We start from the raw sequence: 15463 nt of genomic DNA on the forward strand, positions 1-15463 counted from the left end.
TTAATTAATTAACAAATAATTATTGTGTCAACTATGTTCCAGGCACTAAGGATACAAAAACAAATTGGTCCTTTTCCTTAAGGAACTTACATTCTGCTGTTTAGAAAAAGTACAGATATTTATTTAAAGTAGTATGATTTGAACCCAGAGGTACCATACATCCAGCATGCTTTTGAGGTTTATTACTTAACTATAAAAGACATGGAGATATATAGATATATACTGTGCATGTATGTATATGCATGTATATACACACACATATATGTATTTATACCTATATACACACATATGTATCATTTAGTCAACTAGCATGCATTAAGCAACTACTATGTGTGAAGCACTATGCTAAGCTATACATGTGTGCAGATAGATAGATAGATAACACAAGTTATATGTATACATTTGTATATACATATACATTATATGTGTGGATGGGGGTGGATGGGGGTGGAGAGAGGTTTGAACTTGATGCTTGATGTCAGGAAGACCTGAGTACATATCTTATCTCCCTTGTAGGCATAGTCTTTTGGGGGGGGGGCAGGGCAATGGGGGTTAAGTGACTTGCCCAGGGTCACACAGCTAGTGTCAAGTTTCTGAGGCCACATTTGAACTCAGGTCCTTCTGAATCCAGGGCCAGTGCTTTATCCACTGTGCCACCTAGCCTCCCCCTAGGCATAGTCTTAAGAACATCCCTCTTCTCCTTTCTTCTCCTCTTTATCTGCCTCTATCATGACATCAATGCACTCTGAGGCCAGGCTTTTTAAAGTCAGGCACAGGGATACATAAGGCTATATGATATATGTGTGTATGTGTGTGCATATATATATATCTGTGTATATAGACATAAACATGCATATATACATGTATACATACATGTGTGTTTATATACTTTGCAATCCTTAAAATTTTATATAGAGGTTGGCTATGATCATCATTATTGCATTTGAAGTTATTGGCGATTCAGTTCAAAAGAATTGCAAACCTAATTGTGTTTTGCTAAAATTTCTTGTTTTGTTTAAAATCCTGTGAACTAATTCCAGGTAATTTCAGGTTAATCTGATCCTGCTGCTAATTATTGCTATCAGGGAAATTGGTAAATTAAAAATTGTGGTTATCTCAATGCAACAGTGCTCCTGAAAAATGAGTGGGTATGGGATGAAGGGAGTGAGGAGGGGGGGGGAGCATGGTGGGCTGGGCAGGTGGGGAAGTCTGGCTGAAAGTGATTTGTTTCAGAAATAGCTGAAAAAGTGCAATCAAAAGGAGCCCAAAGAGATTTAAGCAGGCGGAAGTTCAAGTCCACATCACCCTTACCAGAGGAAAAGCAACTTCTTTAATACAGACAACAAAAAGTGTTATTGGTATGTTATATCCACTAGGCAACATTGAAAAGGAAACTGAGAGGATTCCATTCATGTTTATTCCTTAAAGAATTTGCTCCTAAGGCTTGTGCCATTAGAATGCATATCAGATATGATTATTGTGTTTTTTCACAATATCCCATTATTTGATTTGCAACAAAATGCTCCTACAACTTCCCTAAGGACAACTTGAGACTTGTTATTAGATGTATTCCATTTCTTTTATTACTTTCCTTGTCAAAATAAACTTTCATTTGTACCCAATCTGAAATATATGAAAAAATATTTTCTTAAAGCCCTAATCTCTGTTTCACACTGAAGGTCCCAGTCAGGTTCCCTGGTGTGCTCAGTGATTCCTAGCACTGAGCACTGGGCACTGGATTTAGGAGACAAGGAGAGAGGTGAACTTTCATCACCATGCTCCCCGCCTTCAGGACTCCCATCAAATGGTTTGGGGATCTCCCTTGTAGCCATGGACTTAAGAACATCCCCCTTCTCCTTCTTTCTTCTCCTCTTTATCTGCCTCTATCATGACATCAATGCGCTCCGAGGACAGGCTTTTTGAATTCAGGCACAGGCATACATAAAGCTATAAACTACATGTGGAAGGCAAATAACACAAAACAGAGAGAGAACTAAGGTCACAAGCTGTTTACTACCCCTCGGTCTGGAACTTGTTTCTTCAAAAATAACAACACAGTGTTTTAAGCAGTTGTGGTATGCTGGAAATGATGCTGGCACTAGGAGAGATGCTGAAATTAGATAAAAGTAACCTTTTCCCTCAGTAGGGGGATTTGACACAAAACCAAATAATTGTGATAGACTTGATTACAACAGGCTTGGCACAATGGTTTGTGGCATCTTCTTTATTCAGCCTCCGCCCCGACCCTGGACTACACCTTCCAGAAGGCTACTGGGGCAGGTCCCAGTACGTCTGAAAATTTCCCTAGGGGTCTGCATACAATAAAGCACCTTCTCTGGCAGTGGGAGTCTACTGGTGAAGGACAGAGGACAGACAGCTCTGATTAATCTGTGCTTTGGCCTAAACCATACCTGGCCAAAAACAAATAAGCAAATCCAAACCTAGAAACTACCCATTCTATAAGCAGAGAATGTAGCAGGCATGAGTTGCAGAGTGATTGAGAGCCCATATGACTTAAGTCAAAGAGAGGAAACAATACAATCCACATTGTTTAAGCACTGAGACTTTGTATTTATTTCACGATAAGCAATGGGAGCTATTGAGAATGAAACTGCACCTCCTGAAAAAGACTGGGGAAGAGATATGTACTCTTCCTGATACATGTGTCTATACCTCCTTTTTTATCTAATCTGATTAAACTGTTTACTAAGAAAATGTGTGTTTTACACAGATGACCATTTTTCCCACCTTAAAGGGAAAAAAGAAGGGCTTGGTGTTGAGTGAAGCCACAAGCCAAATGATTTAATTGGTGAATGTACAAAAACTTCTCGACCTCCATCAGAAGAGCTCGTGGATAGAAGACAGGAAGTTTTTGTACAAAGATGGACAGGCAATCAAACATAGACAGGTAGATAGATGGAAAGATGGATGAATGGATGGATAGATGAATGGACAGAAACAAGAGAGCATTCATTAAGCACTGAATATTTGTCACACTCTATGCCAACAGCTACAAATACGATCAAACAAGACTTTCCCTGACAACAAGGAGCTAACATTCTAATGGGAGAAGACAATAAATAAAAGTGAAATAGAAAAGGGAGGATGGAGAGGAAGGATACCTACCTGCTAAAGGGCAATGTGGTTCTGAAGAGTACCCAGGCATGAGTGAGGTGAAACATAGCTGAGACCTTTCCTAAAATTTTGGTTCCAAGGAGGGAGTCAAGGAGGGCAACAAGTTAAGAGGTTTCAGAGGGTATCAATATAGAAGGCAAGAAGAAGGAAGAAGGAACTGGAAATAATAGGAGTAAAGGCTTAGCCTTAATAATAAGAATAACCGGTCCATGAGAAAATGAAATGAATAACCAGTCTGTCTTGAAGTGAAGGAAGAGTTGAGATGGAAGAATGAGGAGATAAGGTTTAAAAGGGAGTACAGGAGAAAATCCCCAAACTTTGAATCCCTGGGTAAGAAATTTAGAGTTCACCCAAAGGCAACGGGGGAACCACTGGAATTTTCTTGATTTTTATTAAGGGGAAAAGGTTCCAACATGGCATGATGTAATCAATGATGGCAGAAAATTCAGATGGAAATGTCCAACAAACCAGGGTCCAGGCTGAGTTTCCTTAACTATGATGTCATTTTTCATTTCTTTGAACAGCACTGGATTCACTCCTATTTTAATCAATAATTCAAAAGAAAGCAAGCATTTCTTCCCTGGCAAAGTGAAATATGTGCCTGGAAAACTCTTTACGGGCTTTTAGAATCAGTGAGGACAAATAGAGAATTGGGGAAACTTCTCTTTCAGTTTCTATAATTGGTGAATACCAAGCTTTATTAAACCTTGAATACAAGGATCAAAGAAAATGCTTCATGATCTTCAGAAGACAGACCAAAATCTATCAGACTTTTTTTTTCACTGCTACCACCATTTTCTCTGTTGAAGGCACCCAAGAGCCCAAGTACTTGTTGTCCATCCCTATTGTCAAAATTCATGAGGTATTAAGTTAAATCATATTCTTCCCAAGGACAAAGTACATGTTTCCTTTTTCAATAAGACCTCTCCCCACTGTGTCTAGGATGGTATTCAGGAAACATGAATGACAATGACAACATTATCTGGTGAAGAGACAATATTGCAGAGTGGACTGAATGCTAGGCTCAGAATTAGGAGACCTGTATTTGCCTCCTAGCTCTGCCATGTATTAGGTATGTGACACTGGGCAGGTCATTGTGAAAAGTAGGCATGTTGAATTCAGAGTAACAGGACCTCAGCTGCAATTCAAGCTATACCATTCACCGGAGTGTAAGTCCCTTAACATCCCTGGGACTCAGTTTGATTATCTGTTAAATGGGGGGTTTAAACTAAATGGTGTCTAAAGTTCTCTTCTAGCTCTAAATCTGAGATCCTATGGAATCCTGATCAGTTATTTTAGGATCTGCATGATCCTCTCTGGGTTTCAGATTCCTTATCTGTAAAGCGAATCATTTGGACTTAATGGTTTCAAATTCAAATAAAAATAGATCCCTGCAGGTCTCATATTAACTTAGAAACCCACAAATTAACATTATTTCTGGGATATTATATTTTTGTTTATTTTCTTAAAATTTACCAATTATATTTTTATCTGGTTGAGCAACACAAGGGAGTTTCACTAAAGAAGTAAATCCAGGCTAAATGACCTCCAGCAACCCTTATGGTTCTAGCTCGAGGCTCCTCTGATCTCACTTGCCTCTCTGTTCCTGTTTCTTTATCTGAAAAATTGAGATAATAACACTTGCATCACCTACCCAAGCAGAATTCATGTGAGAAAAACACTTTGTAAACCTCCAAGTGCCTTAGGAATGTGAGTTATCATTATTAACAGCTAATGAGCTCACTAATCTTTGACACTAAAAGTGGTATTTCAAAACTTGTCCTCAAACTACATTTACTTTGTTCTCCCTTAGGCCTTGATCTAACAAAACCAATATAGCTCTCTGGAGCTTCAACCTTCACAAAAACCCTATAAGATTTGGATGTTATTATCCCTACTTCATAGATCAGGAAATAGAGAGGTTAAGTGACTTACCCAGGGTCACACAACTAGTGTCTGAAGAAGTATTTTAACTAAGGTCTTCGTTCCAAGTGCAGTGCTTTACCCACTGTGCTACCTGGCTACTTATTTTTTGTTTGTTTGTTTGTTGTTTGCGGGGCAATGAAGGTTAAATGACTTGTCCAGGGTCACACAGTTGGTAAGTGTCAAATATGTGAGGCCGGATTTGAACGCCTCCTGAATCCAGGACTGGTGCCTTATTCACCGTGCCACTTAGCTGCCCCCTACCTGGCTGCTTATTTGCATTGTTTCTATGTCCAAATTTTATTGAAATGCACAAATGTGAAGTAGTTTTCCTAGGATATACTTTTCTGCATCCTTCATCTGATAGATTTATTCCACAAAGTAACTCTGCTGACATCTTGTCTTCCCCCAGCTGCACAGCTTGTTTTGGGAGCACTGTCCTTATTAGAATGTAGAGCCCTATACCCACTCCTTTATCCTTTCTAAATACCCATCATATGCGTTAACGTAACAAAAGTATTCATGGAGAGCTGCAGAAAAGTTGGTGCTTGGATGCTTCCAGTGGTGTCTTTAAAGAGCTTTTAATCAATATCAAAGTTGTGTTCAATTAAATGGCTGGGAAACTGCATTGCCCTTAACTGAACCTCAGTGAGCAGCGGGAAGCTAGGTGGCACAGTAGGTAGAGCACTAGCCCTAGAGTCAGAAGGACCTGACTTCAGAAATGGTCTCAGACATTTACCAGCTGTTTGACCCTGGGCAAGTCACTTAACCCTGTTTGCCTCAGTTTTCTCATCTGCAAAATAAGCTGAAAAAGGAAATGACAAACCACCCTAATATCTTTGCCAAGAAAACCCCAAATTGGGTCACAAAAGAGTAGAACACAAACGAAATAACTAAACAACAACAAACTCTCATTAGCAGTATTTGTCAAGAAAGAAAATCGATTATATGAATGCTAAGAGTGGAAGCCAGGATATACTCACACTTATAGGTGAGTCACAATCATTAGTTAACCAACCTTAGATCTGTATTCCTTTGTGTTTTAATATAGTAATGATCATAATAATAAGATTGTCATACTATATTATAGTATAGTATTACTTTAATATAAATATGAATTAATATTATTATAAATAACTGCATTTTGCTGGTTTGATACAGTAGCAATTATTGAACATTAATATGTTTCAGATTTATATAAAACTTAAAGATCTGAACAGTGTTTTGCACACATTTTCTCCTCACAACAACCCTTTGAGGTATTATCTCCACCATTTTGTAGACTGATACTCAGAGAGGTCATATGACTTGCCCAGGGTCATCCAGTAATATGGTGATATTCAAACCCAGATTTCTCAACTCCCAGTCCAACTTTCTTTTTATAATATAATTTAGGCTCACAAATAAATCATTGACCAATCACTAATATCTAAAGCTGAAAGGAAACTTAGAAATCATCAAGTCCAACCTCTAATTTGACAGACAAGAGAACAAAGGCCCCTTTGCTCTTCCTTGTACTTAACATTCCATCTCCTGACTCCAAGTATGTTTTCTGGCTATACCTCATGGCTGGAATGCTCCCCCTTCTTGGCTCCATCTCTTGACTTCTCTGGCTTCTTTCATATCCCAGCTAAAATCTTAGCTTCTACAGGAAGCTTTTTTCCAAAACCACTGAATTCTAGTTCCTTCCCTCTGTTGATTATTTCCTATTTATCCTGTAAATGTCTTGTGCATACTTAGTGGATTGCATGTTGTCTCCCCCATTAGACTGTGAGCTCCTTGAGAGTAGGGGCTGTCTTTTGCCTCCCTATGTATCTTCCAGCATTTAGCACAGTGTCTGGCACAGAATAAATGTTTGTGGCCTTGTTGACTAAAAAATTGGAATAATTTGCCCAAGGTCGTGATGGTAAAGGGGCAGTCTGACATAATGGCAAGAGCACTAAACCAGTAGTCAGAAGACCCGGATTAGAATCCTGCCTCTTCCATCCAATATCTGTGTTGGGCAAGCCATTTAACACTTTGCCTTGAATTTCCTCATCTGTTAAGTGAGGATATGTTAAGTGAAATCAGATTTCTAAAATCCCTTCCAGTTTTAGCATGCTGTCAGTGTGTAGTAAGTAGCAGAACTAAATGATTTGTTTCCCCTTTGAGAGTTCCTCAAGGGCAGAAGTTTTGCTTTTTCTTTATAGCCTCAGTACCTTGTAAGAACTTACTAAATGTTTTTGAATGTTTTTATTGATTGATTTGAACACTTGTTTTCAAATGTCAAAACCAGCTCTTTGCTTTTGCAAAAAATTTCTCAGAGAGGATGAGGCAATGACAGCAGGAGGGAAAAAAAATTCTCAACCTTTAATTTTTTTTTTTTGGTGAGGCAAGTGACTTGCCCAGGGTCACACAGCTAGTAATTGTCAAGTGTCTCAATCCGGATTTGAACTCAGGTCCTCCTGAATCCAGGGCCAGTGCTTTATCCCCTGTGCCACCTAGCTGCCCCAACTTTAATTTCCCCAGAAAAATACTTTGGAATACAACAGTTCTGTAAGTCTAATAAAGCCTCACAATGCTCAAACTATCCTAAACAATGTGCACTTTGAATGTATATTCATAGGGCTGTTCCTCACAAGAGAACAAGGCATTTGACTAGCTTGAAATAATGTTTGTGTGCTTTGAGCACCTCAGAGAGAAAATACAACATATTCAAAGAATTGTTGTTATTTTCATTATTATTAGTGTGGCGGCACCATCTGTGCCCACAAAAGGGGATTTCCATACTGTTATTCTACACATGGCTCTCTGGTAATGTAGATATAAAGCAAGAATTTTGAAAAAAAAAGTTTCATTTTAAAGAATTAATATAATTTCTGGAACAGCATCTAAAAACCCCTTGCATAAATCTGGAAACAAAACAAAAAAACAAAAAACAGAAGGATTGCAGTGAGTGAGGATTAATAATAGGAGGAGTTATAAACAGACAGGTAGTAGGCAAAGGGAGGGAGAAGGAAAGAAAGGAATTCATATATATACTCTAAGAAAGAGAAAACAGCCTCTCCTTGGCTTTTAAAGCCCTTCCTAATCTGCCTTCTTCCTGCCTTTCCAATATTTTTATACTTGACTCCTCTCCACATAATCTATGATCCAATGACACTGGCCCTTTGCTGTTCCTCGAACATGACATATTCTCCCCTGACTCTGGACATTTGAACTGGCTATGCCTCATGCCTAGAACTCTAAGTATTCTTGCTTCCCTACCTTTTTTTTAAGTCTCAGCTAAAATTCCACTCTCTGCACTGGAAAGTGGAATCCGTCTCCTATTACCCAGTTCCAAATCATACTACCAGGATGGGAAGGAGCAGTTAAAGTCACAAAGAAATAGGACCTTTTCCAGTGCAAGGAGCAAGGAACTATTTCCAGAAATATTGCTATATGGATCAGAGTCCAAGAGCAGAGGCAGGGGATTCAGTTTTACCCTTTAGTCCTGCACTTAAGCCAGCAATGGAATAAACCAGGGTAAAAGACCAAAACCAAGGAGAAAACCAGCAGTATCCTCATTCTGAACCTATAAAACCTTCCAGTGAGCTAACTGTGACTGAGTCCAACCATCCTTTATGGAAAGTCTGTCACATATAGGTCAATAGAACCAAACCAGTTCAGGTATTTCCAAAGTACAGACCAGAAGGGCAGAGAACAGGCCTCTCATTGGATCATACATCAATTGGAAGCACCAAAAATTTACAAGTGCCAGACTGAGGTGTAAAAGCAGCAGCAGGACATAAAAGAGAGATGTGCAGACCAGACAATTCCCACACCCCCTCAGAGGTAGGTAGAGCCTGACACTAACATGAAGACAAAAGTCAATAAGTAGGTTGGAAAAATGAGCAAGCAACAACAACAACAAAAGAACCTTACCACACTTAAGTGACAGGGAAGCTCAAGATACAAACATAAAAGACAATGACTTGAAAACATCTACCAGCAAAGCCTCAAAGACAAAAACAAAATGCATATTTGACACAAGCCTACTGAGAAGTATTAGATTAGTTAATGAATGAAATTTTAAAAAGCAAAAACATTATTTTTTAAATCAAATAAAAATCAAGGAAAATTGGGAACGGAAAGGAGAGATATGCAGGTAAAAAGGGTAAACAAAAAAATACTGAAGAAAAGAACCCCTTATAAGTTATACTTGGCCAAATTGTAAAACAGACACAAAACCTCACTGAAGAAAATGACTCTTTAAAAATTAGAATTAACCATGTGGAATCTAATGACTCCAGGAGACATCAAAAAATAATAAAACATAGTCAAAGTACTGAAAAATAGAAGAAAACATGATATCTTTCATTAAAAAGACAATTAACCTGGAAAATAGATCAGAGAGATAATTTTAAAATCAATGAATTGCTCAAAATCCACAAACTCCTTAAAAGTATGTAGATAGACAATTTCAAGAAATTATAGAGGAAAACTATTCAGATATCATAGAACCAGATTCAAAGTAGAAAATAAAAGTTTCTACCAATCAATCCCTGAAAGAAATCCCAAAATGAAAACTCCCAGAAATATGATAGCCAAAATCCAGAATTCACATTCCTATATGGGAAGATTATATATATATATATATGTATATATATATATATAAATCCTCAGAACTTTATCATTATTAAGTTAATGGGAGTCTACTGAAATGGAGGGCATAAGTATAAGTCTATTTTCTTTTGATAATCTCAAAAGAAAAATGAAAGGGTGAGAAATAGAGATAGACTAGGAGATGGGAAAAGATGAACAAGAATGGGGAAATTATCTCATATAAATGTGAGGAATGGTTTACACAATGGAGGCAAAAATGGGGAGAAATAGGCAATACCTGAACCTCATTCTCATCTGAACTGATTCAAGGAGAAAATAATATACATACACACACCTGGGTACAGAAATTCATCTTACCCAACAAGGAAGTAGGAGGGGAAAAGGCTAAGACAAAAGGAGTGAGGGTGAGAGAGGGTAAATTAGGGGAGGCAGGGATCAGAAGCTAAATAAATTCTTGATTAGGAGAGAGGATAAAAAAAAAGAACGATTATAAGAGTATAGGATGGAGGGGAAATACACAGCTAGCAGTCATAACTGTAAATGTGAATGGGATGAATTTACCCATAAAAAAGAAGAGGACAGCATATGGATTGCCAGAATGTAAGAATTATTATTTACAAGAAACACATTTGAAACAGAGAGATACACACAATTAAAATAAAGAGCTGGGTCATAATTCATTATGCTTCAGCTAAAATTAAAAAGGCAGGGGTGGCAATCAAGATCTCAGACAAAGCAAAAACAAAAATAGACATAATTAAAAGAGATACTCGGGGAAATTTTGCTAAAAGGTACCATAGACAATGGAGCAGATAGGTGGTGCACTGGATAGAACACTGAGTCTTGAATCAGAAAGAACTGAATTTAAATCTGGCCCTAGACTACCTGTGGGACTCTTGACAAATCATTTAGCCCCTAATTGCTTCAGTTTATCATCTGTAAAATGGGGACACACCAGAAAAGGAAATGGCAAACCACTTCAGTATCTTTGCCAACAAAACCCTATGGCACAATGTCCATGGGGGTCACATGAAGTCAGACACAACTAAACAGCAACCATAGAAAATGAATTTATATCAATCTTGAAGATATAGGTACCAAATGGCACAGAATCCCAAATTCTTGAAGGAAAAATTACATGAGATATAGAAAGAAATAGACAGTAAAACTATAATAGTGACAGGCCTCAACTTATCCTTCTCAGATCTAGATAAATATAACAAAAATGTAAATAAGCATGAAATTAAGGAAATAAATAAAATTCTAGAAAAGGTAGATATTATAGACCCCTGAACAATATTAAATGGAATAGAAATTTACCTAAGTAATATAGTTGCAAAATTTGTTAATAAAATATTAGCAAGGATATTATAATAGTATATCACAAAAATAATACATTCTGACTAGGCTGGATTTATGCCAGATGCAAAACTGGTCCAATATTAGGAAAACTATAAGCATAATTAAGTAACCAATTATAGACAACAGAAACAATTTGATTATTTTAATTGATGCAGGGAAAGCTTTTGACAAAATACAATCTAATTGTTTTAACAACAATTAAAAATATTAAAAACAAAAGGAACAAATAGGTCTTTTCTTAAAATGATAAGTGGTATCTATCTAAAACCAAGAGCAAGTATTATCTGTAATGAAGATAAACTAGAAGCCTTCCTAATAAAATCAGTAGGGATGTTCATCATCACCTAATAAGAAGTGAGGATGTTCATTATCATCATTATTATTCAATATTGCAAAAGAAATGCCAGGTATAGCAATAAGACAAGGAAAAAGAATTGAATAAGAATAGATGAGGAAACAAAACTGTCACTTTTTGTAGATGATATAATGGTTTATTTAGAGAACTCTAGAGACTAGGAAACTAGTCAAAACAATTAACAACTTCAGCAAAGGTGCAAGATATAAAATAAACCCACACAATAATCAGCATTTCTATATATTACCACAAAACCCAACAGGAAGAGATAGAAGAGAAATTTTATTTAAAATAATTATAGACAGTATAAAATACTTGGAAGCCTACCTGTCAAGACACACAAAGGAACTATGTGAATACAATAAAAAACACTCCACACAAATACAAATCTAAATAATTGGAGAAATATTATGCATTAGGTAGCCTAAATAAATACAATAAAAATAACAATACTATCTAAATTCAATTACTCATTCAGTATCATGCCAATCAAAATACTAAAGAGTTACTTTATAGAACCAGAAAAATAGCAAAATTCAAGAAGTTTGAGAATATTAAAGGAATCAATGAAAAAAAATGTGAAGAAAGAGGGTTAAGTGTACCAAATTTTAAACTGTATGACAAAAATATAATAATCAAATCAAGTATGAACTGCATAAAAATAGAGTGGTTGATCAACGGAACAGATTAGGCACATAATAAAACAAGCAAATGAAGACAACAACCTTGTATTGGATAAATTCCAAGATCTGAATTATTAAAGCAAGAACTCACTATTGGATAAAAACTGCTGGGAAAACTGGAAAGGAGTCTGGCAAAAACTAGTCATGTACATGATGTGCTCAAAATGGGTAGATGATTTAGACATACAGGATGATCCCATAAGCAAATTAGTGGAGCATGGAAGAAATAACCTGATAGGTATAGATAAGGCAAGAGTTCATGACCAAATAAGAAATAGAGAGGTTCATGGAAGATAAAATGGATAATTTTGATTGTGTAAAATTAAAAGGGTTTTGAACAAACAAAACCAAGGCAGCTAAAATTGGAAAAAAAGCAGAAAACTGGCAGGGGGATCTTTGCTGCAAGTTTGTCTGATAAATATTTCTAAAATATATAGGTAACTAAGTCAAACTTAAAAGAAAAAGTGCCATTCAATTGATCAAGGATATAATCAGGCAGTTTTCAGACCAAAAAAAAAACAAACCCAACATCAAAGCTATCAGTAGTCACATGAATAAATGCTCTAAATCACAAATAACTAGAAAAATGCAGATTAAAAGAACTCTAAAGGGCAGCTAGGTGGCGCAATGGATAGAGCACTGGCCCTGGATGCAGGAGTACCTGAGTTCAAATCCGGCCTCAGATACTTGACACTCACTAGCTGTGTGACCCTGGGCAAGTCACTTAACCCCCCATTGCTCCACCAAAAAAAAAAGAAAAAAAACAGAACAAAAAAAAAACAGATTTGGGGGCGGCTAGGTGGCGCAGTGGATAAAGCACTGGCCCTGGATTCAGGAGTTCCTGTGTGACCCTGGGCAAGTCACTTAACCCCTGTTGCCCCTTGCAAAAAACAACAAAAAAACCCCTATATCTCCCCATGCTCAAAAAACCTTTACTTGATTCTTCCATCCCCCCTAGCTTTCATCCTATGTCTATCTTCTCTTTTATGGCTAAACTCCTTAAGAAAGCTGTTTCTAATCAAGGCCTCTACTTCCTTTTTTCTCATTCTTTTCTTAACTCTCTCTAGTCTGCCTTCTTACCTCCCCATTCAACTGAAACTGCTCTGTCCAAAGTTACCAATGAATATAATAGCCTTTTCTCAAGCCTCATTCTATTTGACCTCTGTACATCCTTTTAAACCATGAATCTGCCTCTCCTCCTTCCTACTCTCTAATTTTTCATGACTGTTCTCACCTGGTTCTCTTGTACTCGTCTGATCACTCCTCAGTGTCATTTCCTGGATTTTCATCCAGGTCACACCTGCTAACAATGGGTGTCACCTAAAGCACTGTCCTGAACCCTCTATACTATTTTATATAGTGATCTGAGATTATCAGCTCCCATATATTGAATTATCATCTCTATGTGGATGGTTCCCAGATCTATTTGTCCTATCATAACCTCTCTACTAGTCTCACTTTTTCAACTCCCTTTAGGACATCTCAAATTGAACGTCCTGTACCCATCTTAAATTCAACATGTCCAAAGCTGCAGTTATTTTCTCTCTCCCAACTCTTCCCTTCATCCTAACCTCCCTATTACAGTCAGGCATACGACCTTCCTCTCACTCTGGTTCAAGAGCTAGTTGTCATCCTTGACTCTTCATTCTCACACTCCATATTCAATTAATGGTCAAATACTATTGTTTCTATCTTCATAACATAATTCATATATGCCCCCTTCTCTCCTCTGACATTACTTCTACCCTGGAGCAGCCACTTATCACCTCATAGCTAGAATATTACAATAACCTCCTGATTGTTTTGTCTATTTCAAGTCTCTCACCACTCCAGTCCAACCTAAACTCACAGCTTTCAAATTTTTCTTCCTAAAGCACAGGTCTGAGCACCTCACCCACTTTGTCCAATAAACTCTACTATCTCCTAATCACCTCCAGAATAAAATATAAAATCCTCTCCTTGGCTTTTCTGTCCTCTTCCTACCTTTCCAGTATTCTTATACCTTACTCCCCATCCACATAATCTATGATCTAATGACACTGGCCTCTTTACTCTTCCTTCAACATGCCTCTCCTGATGCTGGACATTTGCACTGGCTGTCCCTCATGCCCAGAATTCTCTGCATCCTAATGTCCCTACCTTCCTTCAAATCTCAGCTAAAATCCCACTCTCTGCAAGAAATGTTTCCCAGTTTTTCTTAATCTTAGTGAGATTATCCCCATTATATTCTGTATATCTCCTATTTGTACATAGTTGTTTTTATGTCATTAATCTGCGAGTTCCTTGATGGTAGGGACTATCATTTTTTCCTTTCTTTGAGCTCCCAGCCCTTAACACACTACCTGACCTATAATAGGTGCTTAATAAATACCCATTGAATGACTTCTGGCCACAGCTTATTCCTCTAGGAATAAATTTACCATCTTTTCTTCCATGTGAGAATTTCTCATTCTGCCCTTTTTCACAGGACATAAAGCTCAGAAAATTTGTCATCAAATCTGGTTCCCAATTCCTGAGACATAGTAGAGGCTCCAACAAAACATTACTACTGAGACACCCCTGCATTTTCCTGTAAATGCTATTTTTCCCCAGTAGTTGCTATTAAAAAATGCTCAGTTGTGCCATGTAAACGACTCCTCAAGTATTTACATATTTCTTCAAATATTTGCATACAAAGTACACAACAGAGAGGCAGTCTCCAATTCTTATTACTTACATTAAAATGAACTCATAGAAGAGAATCAGATTAGCATTAGCAAGTGTATCTCACTGTGTTCAATTTGTAAAGGTCTGGAAATCATCATAGCATCTGAATTTCATGAATTTTGAATCATGTGGGCAGTCCATTTCTTTTTTCTATTGTGTAGAATTGTTGGAGAGGAAACTAGATACAGAAGAAAAAACATAGGAACTGCAAAGGATTTGGGTTTGAAGTCAGCATCTGATCCTAATTAGCTGTGTGACTGGGCAAATCACAAATTCTCTCATCCTCAATTTTTTCATCTCTAAAATGGAGATAAATAATATTTACACTGCCTATCCCACAGTGTTGTCATAAGGAAAGTAACTATATAAATGGAGGGAAAGCATTTATTAAGTGCTTATCATATGTCACGCTCCGTGCTAACTCCTGTGGATACAAATAGAAGCAAGCAAGCTAGTCTCCAAGCTTAAAGAGCTTATATTCTAAAAAGAGAAGACTACATATAGAACAACGAAAAGAGCCTAAAAACCAGAGAAGGAAGGGGACTAGAAAGGGATGCCAACAAATGAGGATGTGCATGCTGCAGCATGGTTAAGAGAAGTGGCTTACAATTGGCATGATAGCCTGGATCCAGGTAAGATAAAGTTAAAGGTCACCTATCAGAGCCCAGGGTGACTATTATCAGAAATACTTTAATACAAACTTGGCCCCAGCAGA

This window comes from Dromiciops gliroides, chromosome 1 (genome assembly GCF_019393635.1).
Source record: "Dromiciops gliroides isolate mDroGli1 chromosome 1, mDroGli1.pri, whole genome shotgun sequence".
Classification (NCBI taxonomy): domain Eukaryota; kingdom Metazoa; phylum Chordata; class Mammalia; order Microbiotheria; family Microbiotheriidae; genus Dromiciops; species Dromiciops gliroides.